Raw genomic sequence first — 18,160 nt, forward strand, 5'->3', positions numbered from 1 at the left:
CTGGAACTCACTTTGTAGACCAGGCTGGCCTCGAACTCAGAAATCCACCTGCCTCTGCCTCCCAAGTGCTGGGATTAAAGGCATGTGCCACCACGCCCGGCTTTCATATTCTTATTCTAACTTGATATGCCATGGTTTATTGATTTCTTGGAATACTTGTCCTTTTTTGAAAAACGATGGAGGAGAAGTGCATAGGAAAAGAGAAAGCGGCAGAGAGAGACTGGGAGAAAAGAAAGAAGGGAAAAATGCAAATAGGATGCAATATGCAATATAGTAAATTAATAAAAAATAACTTCCATGCAAGCTCCAGGAAACTTATAATACAAAGGAAAGATAAACTTTTTCATATATCTTATAAATTTATTTTTCTCTTGTTGTTCAAGTAGCATTCCATAAGATTATAGATTCTTCTTAATCTAAAATAAGTTCCTACACAAAAACAGACTAAATCATTTTTCCTAAAATATATTCCATTCCCTCAGGCTGTGGATATTGCCCAGTAGTTGAAATGATTGCTGTTCAATCATGAAGAACGTGTACTTGAATACACAGAAACCAGGGAAGATGAACTTTCTTGTACAAATCTGGGTCCCAGACTTCCTCTTGTAAAGAGGAAGTGTATATAAGAATATCTCTAAAATGTTGTGATCCAGCTTGTCTAGGATACAAGTGACATATTAAACTGTATAAGATTTTAGGAAGGAAATTTGATGCTATCCTGTGAATTTCACATATGTGAGGAGAACTCTTCATATACATTATCACATCCACAAACACACATGCATGCGCATACAACCAAAGATAAAAATATCTATCAGTTCAATAATTATCTCTAAATCCACTTTATTCTCAATGCTGTCATAAAGTAAATCTAATATACCTCTAATTTATTGAGTCTCATGTGATGGCAACCATACCAGATAAAATAACTCACTCAGTTATGATTTGTGAATATGAGGTAATGCTATCATATCAGCAGTAAAAAGAAGAAACAAAACAAGAATAGATTATTATTGAATCCTCCTTAATAAAATTAAAGTATAACAAAATAGTTGCTGTAATTTGTTTTAAGCCATTGCTATGAATATGTTTTCAGATGAGATAGGCATTTTGTTTAGCAGAATGCTTAGCATATAGAAAGTGGAGTTATGTGGATTGAAAACATTCCATAGTTTACCAACAACTTTTCACTTGCTTGTTTTCTAAGGAGAGTAAAAAAAAAAAAAAAAAAGAAAAAGAAAAAAAAAGGACATACACTTGGGTGAGAAGGTATAGCAGGATCTTGCAGAAGTTTGGAGATGAAAATCCTTTATCAGTAAAGTATTGTGTCTAAAAATCTATTTTTTTTCTTGAAACAGGGTTTTTCTGTTTAGCCATTTCTGTCTTGAAACTTACTCTATAAACCAGGCTGGCCTTGAACTCAGAGATCTGCCTGACTCTGCCTCTTGAATGCTAGCATTAAAAAGCATGTACCATCAAACTCTGCTCCAAAATATAATTTTAATGAAAAAAGTAGATAAAGGGGAACAATTTTATGAATTGTAACATCCTATGGTCTATATTAGAAATGTACCTTTAATATACTGTTAAATAAATTTTAAGTAAATGAATTTAAGCATAGTATGGAAGGGATGAAACACTATCAGTTTGGTCCATGGTTGTAGAAGGAACTAATGGGAGCAAACATTAATATATAATAATTAGTATGATTGCTTTTTTCTTCAAAAACAAAAAGAATTTTCTGTTACATGGGAATATTGTCATTCCAATCACTTTATGTTCAGACCACTTTTGTAACTGTTTACATTAAATTCTTTTTTTTTCATGTTAGTTCTTCATATACATCAACAGAATGTAATTAACTTCAAAATAAATCATTCTTTTAAATCTACCACAATCATCATGCTTCAAATCCTTAGTTTTTTTATATGACAAATTATAGGAATTTGGTAAATTATAGTGCTATCTTATGTTATCAATCAAGCTATATTGTAATTTGTGGTTCATGTGCTATATCCCTTTATATTATAAAATTGAATCATCCATCATAGAATAATTTAAATCTTACTTGTTTAGTAATAGCAGGATAAAATCAAGAAAATTAATGGTAAAGTTTTCATGTGTGGCACAGTATTTGATACATCTGAAGGATTTTTGTATGGAAATTTTCCTAGATGATTTTTGTTTAGTGGTTTGGACAGATGATCTGTATGAAGTACATTAAAAATCTCACATATGCCTCTGGCTCATGTTATGCCTTCTTTGATTGATATCCCTGGGAGTCCTGTGATTTATTAAGGGAAGTAGAGGGGGAGTAGACATGGAAAGAGAAGACATGGGGGTGAGGAGGGGAGGAGATGAGGGAGGGGAAATCTATCTGGAATGCAATACATGACAGAGAAACACAAACACACACACACACACACACGATCAAAAACTTACCCTCTGGTTTACACTTATGTTTACAAAACGTGAAACTCAGACAGTTGGAAAGAAGAAACAGAATTTTTATCAGATTGTTTTTTTTTTTTTCTGAAATCCTTTCCTCTGAACTATATCATAATAATGAATGGCATAGATGCTCTCTTGGTTTTTCTATTCAGAGAGCTTTCGCTCTCTTTGTTTTTTAATTAAAAATTTATGCTTTTCATTGACTATGGTATGATCATATGATTCTCTCTCCCAACTGTTTTAGAGTATCCTCCCATAACTTCCTATCAAAATCCATGCATCTTCTGTCTTTCCTTAGAAAATAAACATGAATATAAGTAATAATAATAAAAGAAAACAAGATAAAACAAAGTAAATGAAACAAAAATCATTATAGGACAAAACAAACAAGCTCACAGAAATAAAGACCAAAACAAAACAAAACAAAACATAAATTAGACAGGCAGAGGAATATGTTCACATTCATGGGAAATTTCTAAAACCAGAAATCTGGATGTCAGAACATAATCAACTGTTCCTGTACTCTATTCTCACCAATCACCCTATCTAAATGTAGGCTTATTATCTTCTCTGTGAATTAATCTTATCATTTCATTCAATACTTACATAATATGCATTTAGATAAGTTTCTAGTGAAGAACAAGAGGTCTTATTGATACAAAGCTTAATTTTTGTAGACTAAGACAAATTTCAAACTAATTCTCAATTTACCAAGTATGTAATATGAACTTCTACCCTTTCAGGCATTGGCAATTAGTTTCCTGGTTCTCTGGGTTGACTTACCTTATGACTGCATGAAGTTTAACCAAGTTATGCATTACAGGTTTCTGTAGTATTATAAAAGAATGAGGCTATTGAACTATGTTAAAAAACGGGTTTCTATATTTGTTTTTTTTAACAAATTGTGAAAGGAGCTGGTTCACTGTTCATTTTTCACCTATTCAAATGAGGATGTATTCTTATGACAGCATTTGTTCATTTTCCTGTGTGGGAGAATGAAGTTTCATTAGTTATCATTAGTGTCCTATTTATGCAATGGGATAGTAAAAAAAGACTGTCTGAACCAATTCGACTTACAACAGAATTTTGTGATTATGGAAGGCAATTAATCACATTTGTGGTGACACAGCAGTACTCAAACCCCCGAGTAATCTCTAAAGGGTCAGAGGAGAGGTTTTTTTTTTTTTTTTTTTTTTTTTTTTTTTTTTTTTTCCTCATTCTAAAGAAGATATGTCTACATAGAGAAAATGAAGTTGAAGTTACAATTACTTACTTGAAATAAGAATTAATATTCAAAGACAAGTCATTCATCAGCAACTTGCAATATAATCACAATACATTTTAAAAGTGAAGTATATAATTCATATTCCAACTTAAGAGAATTTCTGGTATTTAACTAAGTAACATTATTTTAGAAACCTTTCCATGTTGCTTTATTTATATTATGCCTTTAAAAAATTTACTTATATTTTTAAGTTTATACTTCCTTAGAAAACATGGCTTAGAATTTTGAACAAAGTTTTATGTAAAGCCAGCCTTAAACAGTATAATTGAAAATAGAATTAAATGCCAGATTTGACTATTGATCTTGGGATTGATATGGCCCTTCTGATATAAAAATAGAATAAATATTATGTTATATTTTTCCACAAGCCAGTGATCTTCTAAGTGCCTCATTATCTTCTTTAAGGCTTCTTCTACTATTTTAAGAGTTATAATCTGCATCTTGAATAAAATTGCTAAGCCAAAAACAAAAACAACATTGAAACTTTAAGTATAATATTTAGTGGTTTCTCAGAAAACTTTACAGAACTATTCAAATACCTAAAATAATAGCAAAATCAAGTTCATGAAATAACAGTGTGTCACACCAAAGTTCTCTTTTATCAATGAAGAATACCATCTTAACACACACATACTTAAAATGAAAATAAACTATTTACAGCAACTACCTCTCCTAATATGCAAAGTTTCAAATTCTGTGTCCTATCTATTTACTAGTATGATTTATTAGAAATTTGTGCAAAAAAATAATTGTAACATTCAGTTTTTGATGAGGTATTTGATGTATTTATTTTAGAGATCAATTAAGGATAAGTGTCTAGAAACAGCTTGTTACATTTTATTAACAAGTAAATTTCCATTCCATTCTAGCTCTACAATGTGGTGTTCTAGTGTTTAATTGATAAAAATGTTAGGAATGGTCATCCAGTCTTCATCACCACCAGGGCCAATTGGCATCTCTGCCCCAGTGCCCAATCTACAATCTAATTGTCTTCCAGGAGATCTGCCACAACCAGGAACATGGGTGAGAACACGCCCCCCAACAACCTCCCCAGCTGGGACCACGAAGGAGCACAGTGGATATGAGAACCCTCCCTTCTGTGTGAATCCCATTCCCTTACTGTCTTCTCCACTGGCAGCAGATTGGTATGTCCACTCCTCACTCACATCCCATAGCCTGCCCTTCTTCCAGGAGATCTGCTGTAACCAGGGTCACAGGTCATAGGAAAACTGCCTTAATGAGGGACATAGCATGATGACTATAACCAGGAACACAGGAGGTCTCCTTGTAACTAGAGATAATATTGTCTGCTTCCAAGAATGCAGGCTCCAGACAGAGATACACAGGCAAGTTAACTCCAAAGAAAACCAAATGGCAAGAGGCACAAGAACATAAGGAAGAGAATAAAATGTATTTTGGGGCTATCAGAACAGTTATTACACCACAGCCATCCCTGTACACCCCAACCTGTAAAGCATGATGCTGACCTAAAATCGCATTTCATGAAGATAATAGAGCACTATAAGAATGATATGAAAAATTCACTTAAAGAAATACACGAAAACACAGAAAAACAGGTGGAAGCCCTTAAAGTGGAAACAAATCCATCAAAGAAGTACAGGAAACCAAAATCAAACAGGTGAAAGAATTGAACAAAGCAGTTCAAGACCTAAAATTGAAAGTAGCAACAATGAAGAAATCACATATAGAGGCAATCCTGGAAATGAAAAGCCTAGGAAAAAGATCAGGTGTTACAGATTCAAGCATCACCAATGGAATACAAGAGATAGAAGAGAGAATCTCAGGTGTAGAAGATACTTTAAAAGACACTAACATAATGGTCAATGAGAACAAAGCCCCTAACCTAAAACATTCAGGAAATGCAGGACACAATGAGAAGACCAAGCCTCATCATACTTTGACTGTCTCAAAGTAAAAGCTTGGAAAGAAAGTTTTCCAAGCAAATTGTTCCAAGAAACAAGCTGTAGTAGCCAACAAAATAGACTTTCAACCACATGGTATGTCAAAAGAGATGGAGAAGGACACTTCATACCCATAAAATGAAAAAACCCATCAAGATGAAGTCTCAATTCTAAGTATCTATGCCTCAAATGCAAGGGCACTCACATTCATAAACAAACAAGCAAACAAGAAAAAACATACTGAACCTTGCATAATAATAGTGGGAAACATTTGTTGTGGCAGACTGTTAACACTGTTCATGATCACCCCAGTAGTGGCAGTGCGAGTTCCTTAATACCCTCCCCAATGTTCTGTATTATGAACTGAAAGACACACACATAGCCTTATATTTAATATGCCTTAGAAGCTTAATGGTTGGGCCGCTCCTCAACATCCATTTTACTAACACCTCCCCTCTAATACTCCTGAGCTATTACTTACAAAAATCAATATTCCATCTCTGTTGCTCTAGAACAATTTGTAGTGGGGTTGGGGTCTGTGGCCACTCTTATCCAGATCTTACGTGTGGCCTGTTTTCTGGTTGAGCTAGGTTTAAACCCCAGAGACGCAGCAGATTAATCTACAAGGGATGGAAGGACGTTTGCCACATGCTCTCAGACACTAGGCTCTTGACAGGAGGCCATAATTCTGTGGCATCTAGTCACATAGGCTGTCCAGACTCCACCCCCACAGTCACAGGGCAACAGCCAGATAGCCTCAGACCATTATATAAGGAGCTGCTTGTCACCCTTCTTGCTCTCTTGCTCCCTTACTCTCTTGCTCCCTCTCTTACCCTCTTGCTCTTATTCTTACCTCTCACCCTTCTTCTACATCTCCCGTCCCCCCTCTCTCAATGTGGCCATGGCCGACCTCTACTTCTCTACTCCCGCCCTCTCTCTGCCTTTCTAAATAAACACATTAAAACCATGGACCATCTCTTCTCATCAGGAACAATTGAGCAGGGTTCCATCTAATGAGCCATGCTTCTAACCTCCTGTCCAGGAGGCCTTTCTGCATTCCATCCATGACCTCCAGCCAAACCAAGCTACCCACCAAGCTAGTCACCTGAGCAAGCATAGGACTCTTTTCCCTGAAGTAATAATCTGCAAGAGCTCTTTCCTCCTACTCATTTTTGTTCTCAGGTCTTCTACAACAAACATCCTGGGATGTCTGAGAGTGAGAACCTGTCATCCCTAGCGTCCAAGCAGTTCAGAGACCCTAGAACAGGCTCTGCCATGGTGTCCAGCGGTGTGTGTGGTGTCCAAGATTCAGAGCCAGACGCCAGCAATTCCACAGGGACCCCAGACTGCACATTCCTCATCTCTGGAGTGGGATACATGGCTTCTCACAGTCTAATGCCTGCACGGTAGTTGTGTGGGGGTGCACAGTCAAACTCCTTGCATCTGTCTAGTCCAGCGGCCCTAGCCCTCAGTGGACGTAGGACCACATTTTTGCCCCAGGTATCTCTGTCCTGCACTTGCCCTGGTATCGTGGTCCTGTCTTTCTTCTCTCAGTCCCCTTGCTTGAAAAGCCAAAAATCCCACCTCTGTCAACAAATCAAGCCATTGGCTGCTGGCAACTTTATTTAGCTAGCAAAACCAACGGGGAGCAGAGACCCTCAACATTTTACATGTATGGTTCTTCTGTAATTTAGGGAATCCTAATAATATAATGCAAATTTTAGGCCAAATCCACAACATTCCCCCCTTTTATCCATCAAAAAGGCCCTTTTTTCTAAGATATACAATGAACATAGTTATAACAGTCATGTCTATGTCATCCAGTTTATCAATTTTGTTAATTTAATACATTACTCTAACATTTATCCTAAGTTAAAGAGTTTACAATTCTATACCAGAATTATGTTTTGATTTTAATTTTCATTACCAAGTCAAAACCATCCTTTCAAATCTGCATCATCTTTCTCAATGCTAAACAACTTGATTATGAGACTATAGCTAGTCTTCCACCCCATTAGATATCCAAGAAAGAATGAAATATCACCTGAATATATAAGAAAGACAAAAACATAACTTCCAAAACTTAAGCAATTTGCAGAGACAGCTAATTAGTTGGATAGTCCCCTGTTCCTCAAAATGTTGGAGCATCTGTCTTCAGCCTTATGTCCCTAGAACTATCAGACAGTCCTTAACTGAAGCAGGAATTATGAGGGGATAGCTTACACTGTCTTGACAGAACTAAGCTGTTGACTATCCTGCATCTTGTGTTCTTTCCTGGATAGTAATTTTTTGTAGGTAGATGAATTAGGGCAATTCTTTTCCAGTGGCTAACTTGCCACAACTGGAGCAACTCTATGAAGGCTATGAAGCTCAATATTTTCTCTGAACCATAAAGGGGTTACTGTCAGAAGCACACAGTCTCTTGGTCAAAAATCTAGTAATAAGGAAATGATTATAAATGTCATATTCCATGGATTTCTGATGCCTTTGAGGAATATCTATCTATGTAAAATATATCTTAACTATAACACCTTGACTACTCTTAGCTATTTCTATTTGAATAATATTGAAAAAAACTCTTAATATAATTAAATCAAAATCTAATATAACCATGATTTATATCTATACCTTAACTTGTATTACCTAATCATCCTAAACTGTAATAGCAGCTACAGATGGACTGTATCAAAGCCTTCATTCTTAAATGAGTTGCATAGACACAATGCTATAGGAGACTATCAATATTCATTTCAAATTTTGTATCCATATATAAAGATTCACACCAAAGAAACCCTTAAACCTGAAATAATATATAAATTTTGTACAAATTTAAGAAATAATAACTTCAGTTTTGCATCAAATTTAAATATTTCTACCAATATAAGATTGTGGGTATACAATTATTTGTTTAAGAATAAATTTAGTAATCCATCAGATATAACAAATTTCTTATAATTTTACTCTATCCTTTTCCCCTTCAATTCCCTTCCCTTTTCCTACTAAAGAAAGGGTAGAGAAGAGGAAAGAAAAGATGTAGATCTACAAGTCTAAGCTGTTTTCTTTCCTGATCACAATTATGAATATTTCCAAATTAGTCCTTAAAATGACACTCTAATTTATAAAACGTTCATAATCAGACACTGATACCCAAGAAATATGCATAACGACTCTTCACAAACTCTTTGTGCTGAATTGGGATGAAGAGTATGCTTAAAGATGTGGGGAGGTATAAAATAAGTAGAAAACTTGGTTAGACTTAAGAAAGTTAAGTTTAGCAATTGTCATCTAGTCTTAGAATGCTTAGAAGACTCAGGGATTGACTGAAGATCTGACTGAATCCATTTGAAAGGCTGGATGAGCTGAGGTATTCTGGAATCACCAGCTATTCTTGAAACTTGTACTGGAAGCAGTTATTTGGAAACAGCATCAGGAGTCAAGGAGCTGGAACAGCAGTTCCCATTTCTGCATCCCCATAGATGAATCTTGTCAGAGCTGCACATTCTGCAATATATGAATTGTTTTTTTGTTTTGTTTGTTTGTTTGTTTGTTTGTTTTCGAGATAGGGTTTCTCTGTGTAGCCCTGGCTGTCCTGGAACTCATTTTGTAGACCAGGCTGGCCTACAATATATGAATCTTACAACCAAAATTTTAGTACTTTTAAGATATTTGTATGGATTATGCAAGTTAAATCTGAAATTTTTTTCACCTTGTTTGAGCAGGTGAAAGAGAACTGTGGGATGTTGTGTTGTTGTTGTTTCTAGTGAATTTGATCAATAACTTTTAATAGATCTTCATTCATGCCATGTGAAGGGTAGCACGGTTATTCTTAAGAATTCCATAACAAACAAGATTTACTGTCTAATTTTAGTGGAAGCTTTGGCTGGAGACATTTTTTTCTCTAAGCAGTTAAAGGGCTGTTCCTCTGCCCTGTTTGATTTTCTTCAATTTTTCTTTCCTGTATTCAAGATCTTCAAGGGGAATTCCCCTGTCATATTTGATCCATATCACTTTGGAAGGGGACAAAAGCCCTTTCTTCTTTCCTATTAACACAAATACAGATTTTTTTCTCCCAAAATAGCATCTCTTTTGCCCAGCAACCTGAAATCATCAAGAGTATAGAGCGATTCAATTTAGCAGCCTTCTTTTTTCTTCAGTCCTGCTCCATTTTGACCTCTCTCACAGAGTATTTTTAATACTATAATTTAAAAACTTATAGCCACATGCATTTTAGTAAATAAAACAATTCAAACAATGAAAGCAATCTAAACAATTATTAATATCCATTGAGACAGGTTTCCTTCACTATCCCCTGCCTTAGTCTTACATGACTAATTTTTGATAGCAAGGCCTACATTTATATATTTATCTATGCATACTTACATGCTCCCATTCTATGGAGATTAATATATCTGTGGGCGTGGCTGTACTTGAAGAGGCTCTACCAGCACCTAACTGAGACATATGCAGACACTTACAGCCAAACTTTGGATTGAGCACAGCAACCACTATGAAAGAGTTAGGGGAAGGGCTGAAAGAATTGAAGGGGATTGCAACCTCATAGGAAGAACAGTGTCAACTAACCTGACCCTTCATAGGTCCCAGAGACTAAGCCAAAACCAAGGAACATACATGGGCTGGTTCATGGTCTTGGGCATTTGTATAATGGAGGACTGCCTTGTCTGGCTTCTGTGGGAAAGGATGAGCTCAATCCTCTGGAAACTTGATACCCAGGAAAGAAGGATGTTAGTAGGGGCAGGTAGGGGAGTGCCCTTTAAGAAGTGGGGGGGGGTAAGGGAAGATGGGTTGAAGAACTTGGGAAGGGGGGCAGAAAGAAGGGCTTGGGGGGCAACTTTTGGAATGCAAATAATAAAATAATTTAATAAATATATAAAGTACAAATTAACTTTTTTAATAGAAAAATGTTTATATAATTATAATGCCTGAACTGAAATTTAGCTTTAAATATCAGATCTATTAATCTGCAATCCCTGAATAACTTTAAATATAAATTATACTAGGTATTTTTATGGATTGTGGCTTTTTCTATTTATTATAACAAGAAAAATTATTAAAATGATATAATTAACAAATGGCAAGCATCATTAGATTTACTCAACACTACCCTTTCAAGTAAAATATGTGAAACGAAGCCTTTGTGGAAGGAATAATTTTCAAGGGCAAACAAATAGAAAGATGGAATGAAGTTTAATATTCATCCTAAAGAAGTATTCTTGGTTTACTAAAAACATAACCACCCAGCAATACTCAGCCAGCAAACAGTGGAACATTCCTTGTGAAATATTGTTGACCTTTACGAAAGAAGACTCAGAATACTAAGAAAGTTCTATCACTATAAATGGTGAGTGGGGAAAGTATGCATGTATGTGGGGGTGAGTGAGTGTATGACACATGTCCTGAGATGGCCATAAATAACTGTTTAATTTAGAAAGAATGTAACAGCTGGGAATCTCTTTCTGCACACATGATATTTTAATCATATTAAATAAACATATCCTGGACAAAATGCAGCCCTGTTTTTTTAAATGATTCTTATGTTTCATATTTGCCTGTATAATTTTTTAATTAGAAACAATAAAGTTAACTTTCCTCTACAATGTTTGCAATGTTTTCTCCCAAGATACATAATAAAGATATTTGCCACAGAAACATAGTGTTTTTTATACAAGCTTGATTTGTGTCTATCTAGCTTACAAGACAAAAAAAAACAAGTAATATGTGATTTAATCTTATTCCTTTAAAAATATGTTAAAAATAAAAAATAAAAAAGCAGGTGAAAACATCACATAGTTAACTAGCTCAGTCACTAAGGTTAGAGTAGTAGTTAAGCCTGAGATGATATGAAAGAATAAAAGTTAAATAGTATTGTGGCTTTCACAATGTGTCTGCAAAGTACATATGCTTAATTTTTAAATCATTGCAACACACAATGTAATTATCCTAGGAAATGGAGTATTAGACTAAGAAATTAAATTAAGATGAAGTCATATTTGCATGCTTTAAAATGGAATGACTGGTGGCCTTCTAGTAGTATAGATTCAAAATAAGATATAGAGAGCAAAGACGATGTAACAAATCAAAGAAAGTTATTTAAGCCAGGGACAGATTCCTAAGAAAAAATCTACCCTTGCTGATGATTGCCTGCTGACCTCCAAAAGTGGGAGGAAGCAGCCTTCTAGTCTGTGGTATTTGCTAATGTCAGCACTTTAAAATGATGCAACTTTGTTTACTGTATTTCATTCCTGAAAGCATATATTGACCAATATATCTGCTTATATTTCTTGTTCCCATGATACTGACGATGGCATTATAACAATTACAGTTAGGATAAATCAGCTAAATATCAATGATACCCATTGTAGTCTTTATTTTGACTAGCAAAAAGTTTTATCACATGATAGCTTTCATTTACTGTTCGTAGACAGTGAAAAATCTACTATATTTCCTGTTATTTTTTCTTTCCCGTGCCTTTTTAGAAAGATATATTTTCGGAATACAAGAGCTTTTACAGAAGTAACATTCATAATCTGCAAAGAAAAGTTCATTAAGCTTTTAACCTAAACATCAACTTTATATGGTCATATACAAGCAATGGATTGATTCTTTTTTTTTTCCTCTTGTTTGTTTCACTGATAACTCTATGTTGAGGAAATTGTTCTAATAGCATTCATAAAAAAAAGCAGGTGCACCAAGATGCTCAGCAAGGAAATCTTTTGCCCACAAACCTAATGACCTTAGTTTATCTCAGAAGATGAACACCATGGGAGGACAAAATCTTTCCTGAAAATATTTCTAGCTCCTGCACACATCGACACAACCTGTATAACCCTTGCCCTGTAAACATACAAGAGAAAAATATTCTTTAAAGAGCAGAAGGAAATAATCATTAAGAGCAAAAGCAATAAAATAAAAACCAGTATGTGACATAAATATATGACACATGTACATTCACAAAGATTTAACTGTGTATAAAAGAAGCCTTTGGGTTTGATTAATACTACTCAGAAGAATCATTTCAGACATAATAATTTCAGAACAAAATCTAAGACTATTTGCTTATAGAATTGATTTGGCTCCACTAAATATATAATAGACGTCAATATTATAACTACGAGTTTATGTCATTAAGCCAGATCAATATGAAAACCTTTAATTTTATAAAGAATATCTACTTGTCATTTGTTCTTGATAGAGTTATCTAGTAGTATGATTACTGTCATTTCAGATCATTTATGAAGTTTAGCACTTAGTTAAGATTTCAAATAACAGCATCTTTAAGAAGGTGCAATTGAGAAATGACAAAGTGATGAAGGGCTGTTGCTTGGTATGAGAATTTGTGGGCTAACACAGTTCTGTGATCTAATTGCTTGGTGGTTCTGCTCACATTACAAGTTTCCAGAGTTCTTCATTGCATTTGCACTGACTAATCACCATATGATATATTGCCACAAAAAATGAATCCATGTATTTGCCTGTAAGTGATATTCTGTCCAAGGAATCTGCAACCTTATATAATTTTCTACATCATTAGAACTGATTAATACATATTGTCTCATGTCTTTTATCCCACAAGTCTATATTCTATATTATCAATTATTTATGACTCTTGGATTGTAATGGGATATGATTTGTTCATTTCTAGAATGCTAGTTTAGTAAATACCACTAAACATCCAATGTGTGGACTGCTTTGATGCATCATTTACTCATAAAAAGCTTGCTAAACCCCCACCAACACAGTATTTTGATGCATCGCGCATATTTCAAATTTCCTGATCATGGCATTGTCAGGGGAGTCATTCCATCACTGACTGAGTGCCAGATGACAGGTATAACTCTATTGCTCACTGAATTATTGTACAGTGTGTCATTGAGTTTATGATTATCTTCACTAATTTGGAGATTATAAAGGGGGAACATAGTCTTTATTACCATAGTCACATTATGCACATTTCTATCAAGTAGCAACATATAAGTGTGAGAATGAACCTGGTTTGAAATAATAAATTAAGTTAAATTGACTGTGAAAAATAAACATTATAGAAATTTAAAACCCCCTTAAATGATTATAATCCTTAATTTGTGGATCATTGAATATTATTTTCTTCTGAGTGCAAATTAATTTTATTGGCCATAACCCATAACATGTTGTTTAGTTTCTAGTCCTCTCAAATTTATGGTTTTTCTCAGCATTTGGTATGGTCTATTTACCTACTTTTATAGTTTTAATTAGCTAATTTTACTACAGTCAATACCAAAATGATATCAGCATTGCAGGATTGCAAAGAAAATTCCAAAACAAGTAAATTTTATTGTTCCAGGAAATTTTATATTAACTTCTCATTAAAAAACCTTACTAGACTCTGCTGTCCCACTGGCTTCCAGATTGTAAAATCAAATTTAGCTGAAGACTTGAAAGCTTTTCTGGTTTAGTGAATAAAATGAAGGCATCATTAAGTCAATTGAGGATATACTAGATTTATTTCATCAGTTATTTGATATATGGCTTCTTTTGCATGTCTGCCTTAGTTCTATTGCTTATTAAACAATGATGCCTTCTCCTTCTCCTTCTCCTTCTCCCTCTCCCATTCCCTCTCCCTCTCCCCACCCCCCCCCAGCTTCTATATGTAGGCTAAAGGATAATTCTGGTAGTTTTCCTCAATAATTCTCTACTGAATATTTTGAGACAGGATTTCTTAAAGAACAAAGAACTGTACAATTTGCATAGACCAGCTAGCCAATGAGCTGTGGGGATCTCAGTATCCAAGTTCCACAATGCAGGAATTATAGACACTTGCTACACCTCAATTTTTACATGGGTCCTGAAAATATTAATTCAGGTCTACATGCTTATGTGGTGTCATGGCTTGAATATGCTTGTCCCATGGAGTGGCACTATTTGGAGATGTGGACTTATTACAGTAAATGTGTCATTGTGAGGATGTAGAATCCAAAATAAATTCAAGACCACTCAGCCCCTTCCCCCTCTGAAGGGATTTCTAAACTATACTAGCATCCCAAGTGCAGAGCCAGATAAGGAAGCTGGCTGACTAAACAATGCTGAGAAAAATCATAAGGGCAGGCAGAGTGAGGGACTAGGCCAAAGGTAGTCACCCTATGCAAACCAACCAATGCCTGAAAGGGTTGTTTGCTACACCAATAAGAATAAGCTAGCTAGCCCTGTTGCCGAAATCTGCCCCTTACAAGGTATTGCAAACTTTATATGCCCCAGTATAGGGGAATGCCAGGGCCAAGAAGCAGGAGTGGGTGGGTAGGAGAGCAGGGCGGAGGGAAGGTATAGGGAACTTTCGGGATAGCATTTGAAATGTATATAAAGAAAATATCTAATAAAAGAAAAAAGAAAAAAAGTGTGTTCTTTGTTCATCCGGGGTCTCTCCACTTGCCTGTGTGCTGAAGGGAATCCCCAATGTGTTGGATCAATTAAAAAAAAAAAAAAAAAAAAACTCTTGTGGTTTGTAGCGATGTCGATCTTTATGGTCTTTGTGAGTGAGGGTCTTTTGGCAGACTCCAAACTTTTCTCCTCTGTATTTGTTGGGCTCTGGCAAAGCCTCTCACGGGACAGCCATATCAGGCTTCTATCAGCAAGTACTTCGCAGCATCCACAATAACATCTGGGTTTGGTGGCTGTATTTGGGATGGACCTCCAGGTGGGGCAATTTCTGGATAGCTTTACCTTGTACCTCTGCTCCACACTTGAATACTTTGTTCACCCTTCAAAACTCATTGAAGCATCCATATTTTGGTCTCCCTTCTTCTTAGGCTTCATATGGTCTATGAATTGAATCTTGGATATTTCAAACTTTGGGGCTAATATCCACTTATCAGTGAGTAGATACTGACTTTGTTCATTTGTGACTGAGTCACCTCACTCAGCATGATATTCTCAAGTTTCATCCATTTGCCTGCAAATTTCATGAAGTCATTGTTTATGTCTGAGTAGTACTCCATTGTGTAAATGTACCACATTTTCTATTCCCAATCCTCGAGGGGCATCTGGGTTGCTTCCAGCTTCTTGCTATTATAAATATGGCTTCTATGAATATAGTGGAACATATGTCCTTAATAAGATGTTGGAGCATAATCTGGATATATTCCGAGGAGTGGTAAAGCTGGTTTTTCAGTAAGTACTATGCCCAATTTTATGAGGAAAAGCCAGACTGATTTCCAGAGTGGTTGTAACAACTTGCAATCTCACCAGCAATTGAGGGGTGTTCCTCTTTCCCCACATCCTCTCCTGCATCTGCTGTCACTTGAGTCTTTGATCCTAGCCATTCTGACTGGTATGAGGTAGAATTTCAGGGTCATTTCAATTTGTATTTCCCTGATGACTAAGGATGTTGAACATTTCTTTAGGTGTTTCGGAGCCCTTCATGTTTCCTCAGTTGGGAATTCTCTGTTTAGCTCTGTTCCCCATTTTTTAATATGGCTATTTGGTTCTCTAAAGTCTAGCTTCTTGAGCTATTTGCATATATTGGATATTAGCCCTCTATCATATGCTAGGATTGGTAAGGATATTTTTCCAATCTGTTGGTTGCCCCCTTGTCTTATTGACAGTGTCCTTTGCTTACAGAAGCTTTGCAATTTTATGTGGTAGCATTTTTCTATAGTTGGTATTAGAGCATAAGCTACAGGTGTTCTATTCAGGAAAATTTCCCCTGTGCCCATGTGTTTAATGTTCTCCCCCATTTTCTCTTCTATTAATGTCAGTGTATATGATTTTATATGAAGGTCTTTGGCCCACTTGAACTTGAGCTTTGTAAAGTGAGATAGGAATGGATCAATTTTCATTCTTCTACATGTTGACAGCCAGGTGAACCAATACCATTTGTTGAAAATGCTGTCTTTTTTCCACTGGATGGTTTTAGCTCCTTTGTCAATGATCAAGTGACCATAGGTGTGTGGGTTCATTTTTGGGTCTTCAATTCTATTCCATTGATCTGTCTCTCACAGAACGAATACAATGCAATTTTTAACACTATTGCTCTGTAGTACAGCTTGAGATCCGAGATGCTGATTTCCCCAGAAGATCTTTTATTTCAGAATTGATTTTGCTCTCCTGTTTGTTTTGTTGTTGTTGTTTTCTTATTTTGTTTTGTTTTGTTTTGTTTTTTGTTATTCCAGATGAATTTGAGAATTGCTCTTTCTAACTCTATGAAGAATAGAGTTGAAATTTGGATGAGGATTGCATTAAATCTCTATATTGCTTTAGTCAAGATGGCCAGTTTTACTTTATTCATCCAGCCAATCCAAGAGCATGTCGATCTTTCCATCTTCCAGTGTCTTTGTTTTTGTTTTTGTTTTCTTCAGAGGCTTGAATTTCTTGTCACACAGATCTTGTTTGGTTATAGTCCCACTGAGATACTTTATATTGTTAGTGGCTATTGTGAAGGGTGTAGTTTCCCTAATTTCTTTCTCAGCCTGATTATTCTTTGAGTTTAGGAAGGCTATTCATTTGTTTAAGTTAATTTTGTATTGGGCCATATTGTTAAAGTTGTTTATCAGCTTTTGGAGTTCTCTGGTGGAGTTTTGGAGTCACTTAAGTACACTCATAAAATCTGCAAATTGTGATATTTTTTCTTCTACCTTTCCATTTGTAGCTCTTTGACCTCTTTTTGTTTTCTAATTGCTCTAGCTAGAAGTTCAAGTACTGTATTCAATAGGTAGGGAGAATGTGGACAGGCTTGTCTAAACCCTGATTTTAGTGGGATTGCTTTACCTTTCTCTCCATTTAGTTTAATGTTGGCTACTGGTTTGCTGTATATTGCTTTTACTATGTATAGGTATGAGCCTTGAATTTCTGATCTTTCCAAGACTTTTATTATGAATGGGTGTTGAATTTTTCTTTTTCTTTTATTAGATATTTCTATATTTACATTTCAAATGCTATCCCCAAAGTCCCCTAAACCTTCCCCACCCTGCTTGAAATTCAAGCTCTATATTGGATAGATAGGAAGAGAGGGGACAACCTTGTCTAGTCCCTGATATTAGTGAAGTTGCTTCATGTTCCTGTGCATTTACTTTGATGTTGCCTATTGGTTTGCTGTATATTGCTTTAACAATGTTTAGGTATGGGATTTAAATTCCTGATCTTTCCAAGACTTTTAACATGAAGGGATGTTGAAGTATTTCAAATGATTTTTCAGCATCTAATGAAATGATCATGTGTTTTTTTTTCCCCTTTAAGTTTGTTTATGTAGTGGATTATATTGATGGATTTCTATCTATTGTACCATGAATGATTGTTTTGATATGTTCTTGGATTTGGTGGGCAATAATTTGAATATTTTTGCATCTATATTCTTTTTTTTTTTTTCTAGGCCTTTTAGGAGCTTTATTTGGGGGGCATGGGCTTTTGCGATCTTCATCTTCCTCCTTTCCTGGAACTTTTAAATTTTTTTTATTACGTATTTTCCTCATTTACATTTCCAATGCTATCCAAAAAGTCCCCAATACACCCCCCCCCC

Source organism: Mus caroli, chromosome 15 (assembly GCF_900094665.2).
Source record: "Mus caroli chromosome 15, CAROLI_EIJ_v1.1, whole genome shotgun sequence".
NCBI lineage: Eukaryota > Metazoa > Chordata > Mammalia > Rodentia > Muridae > Mus > Mus caroli.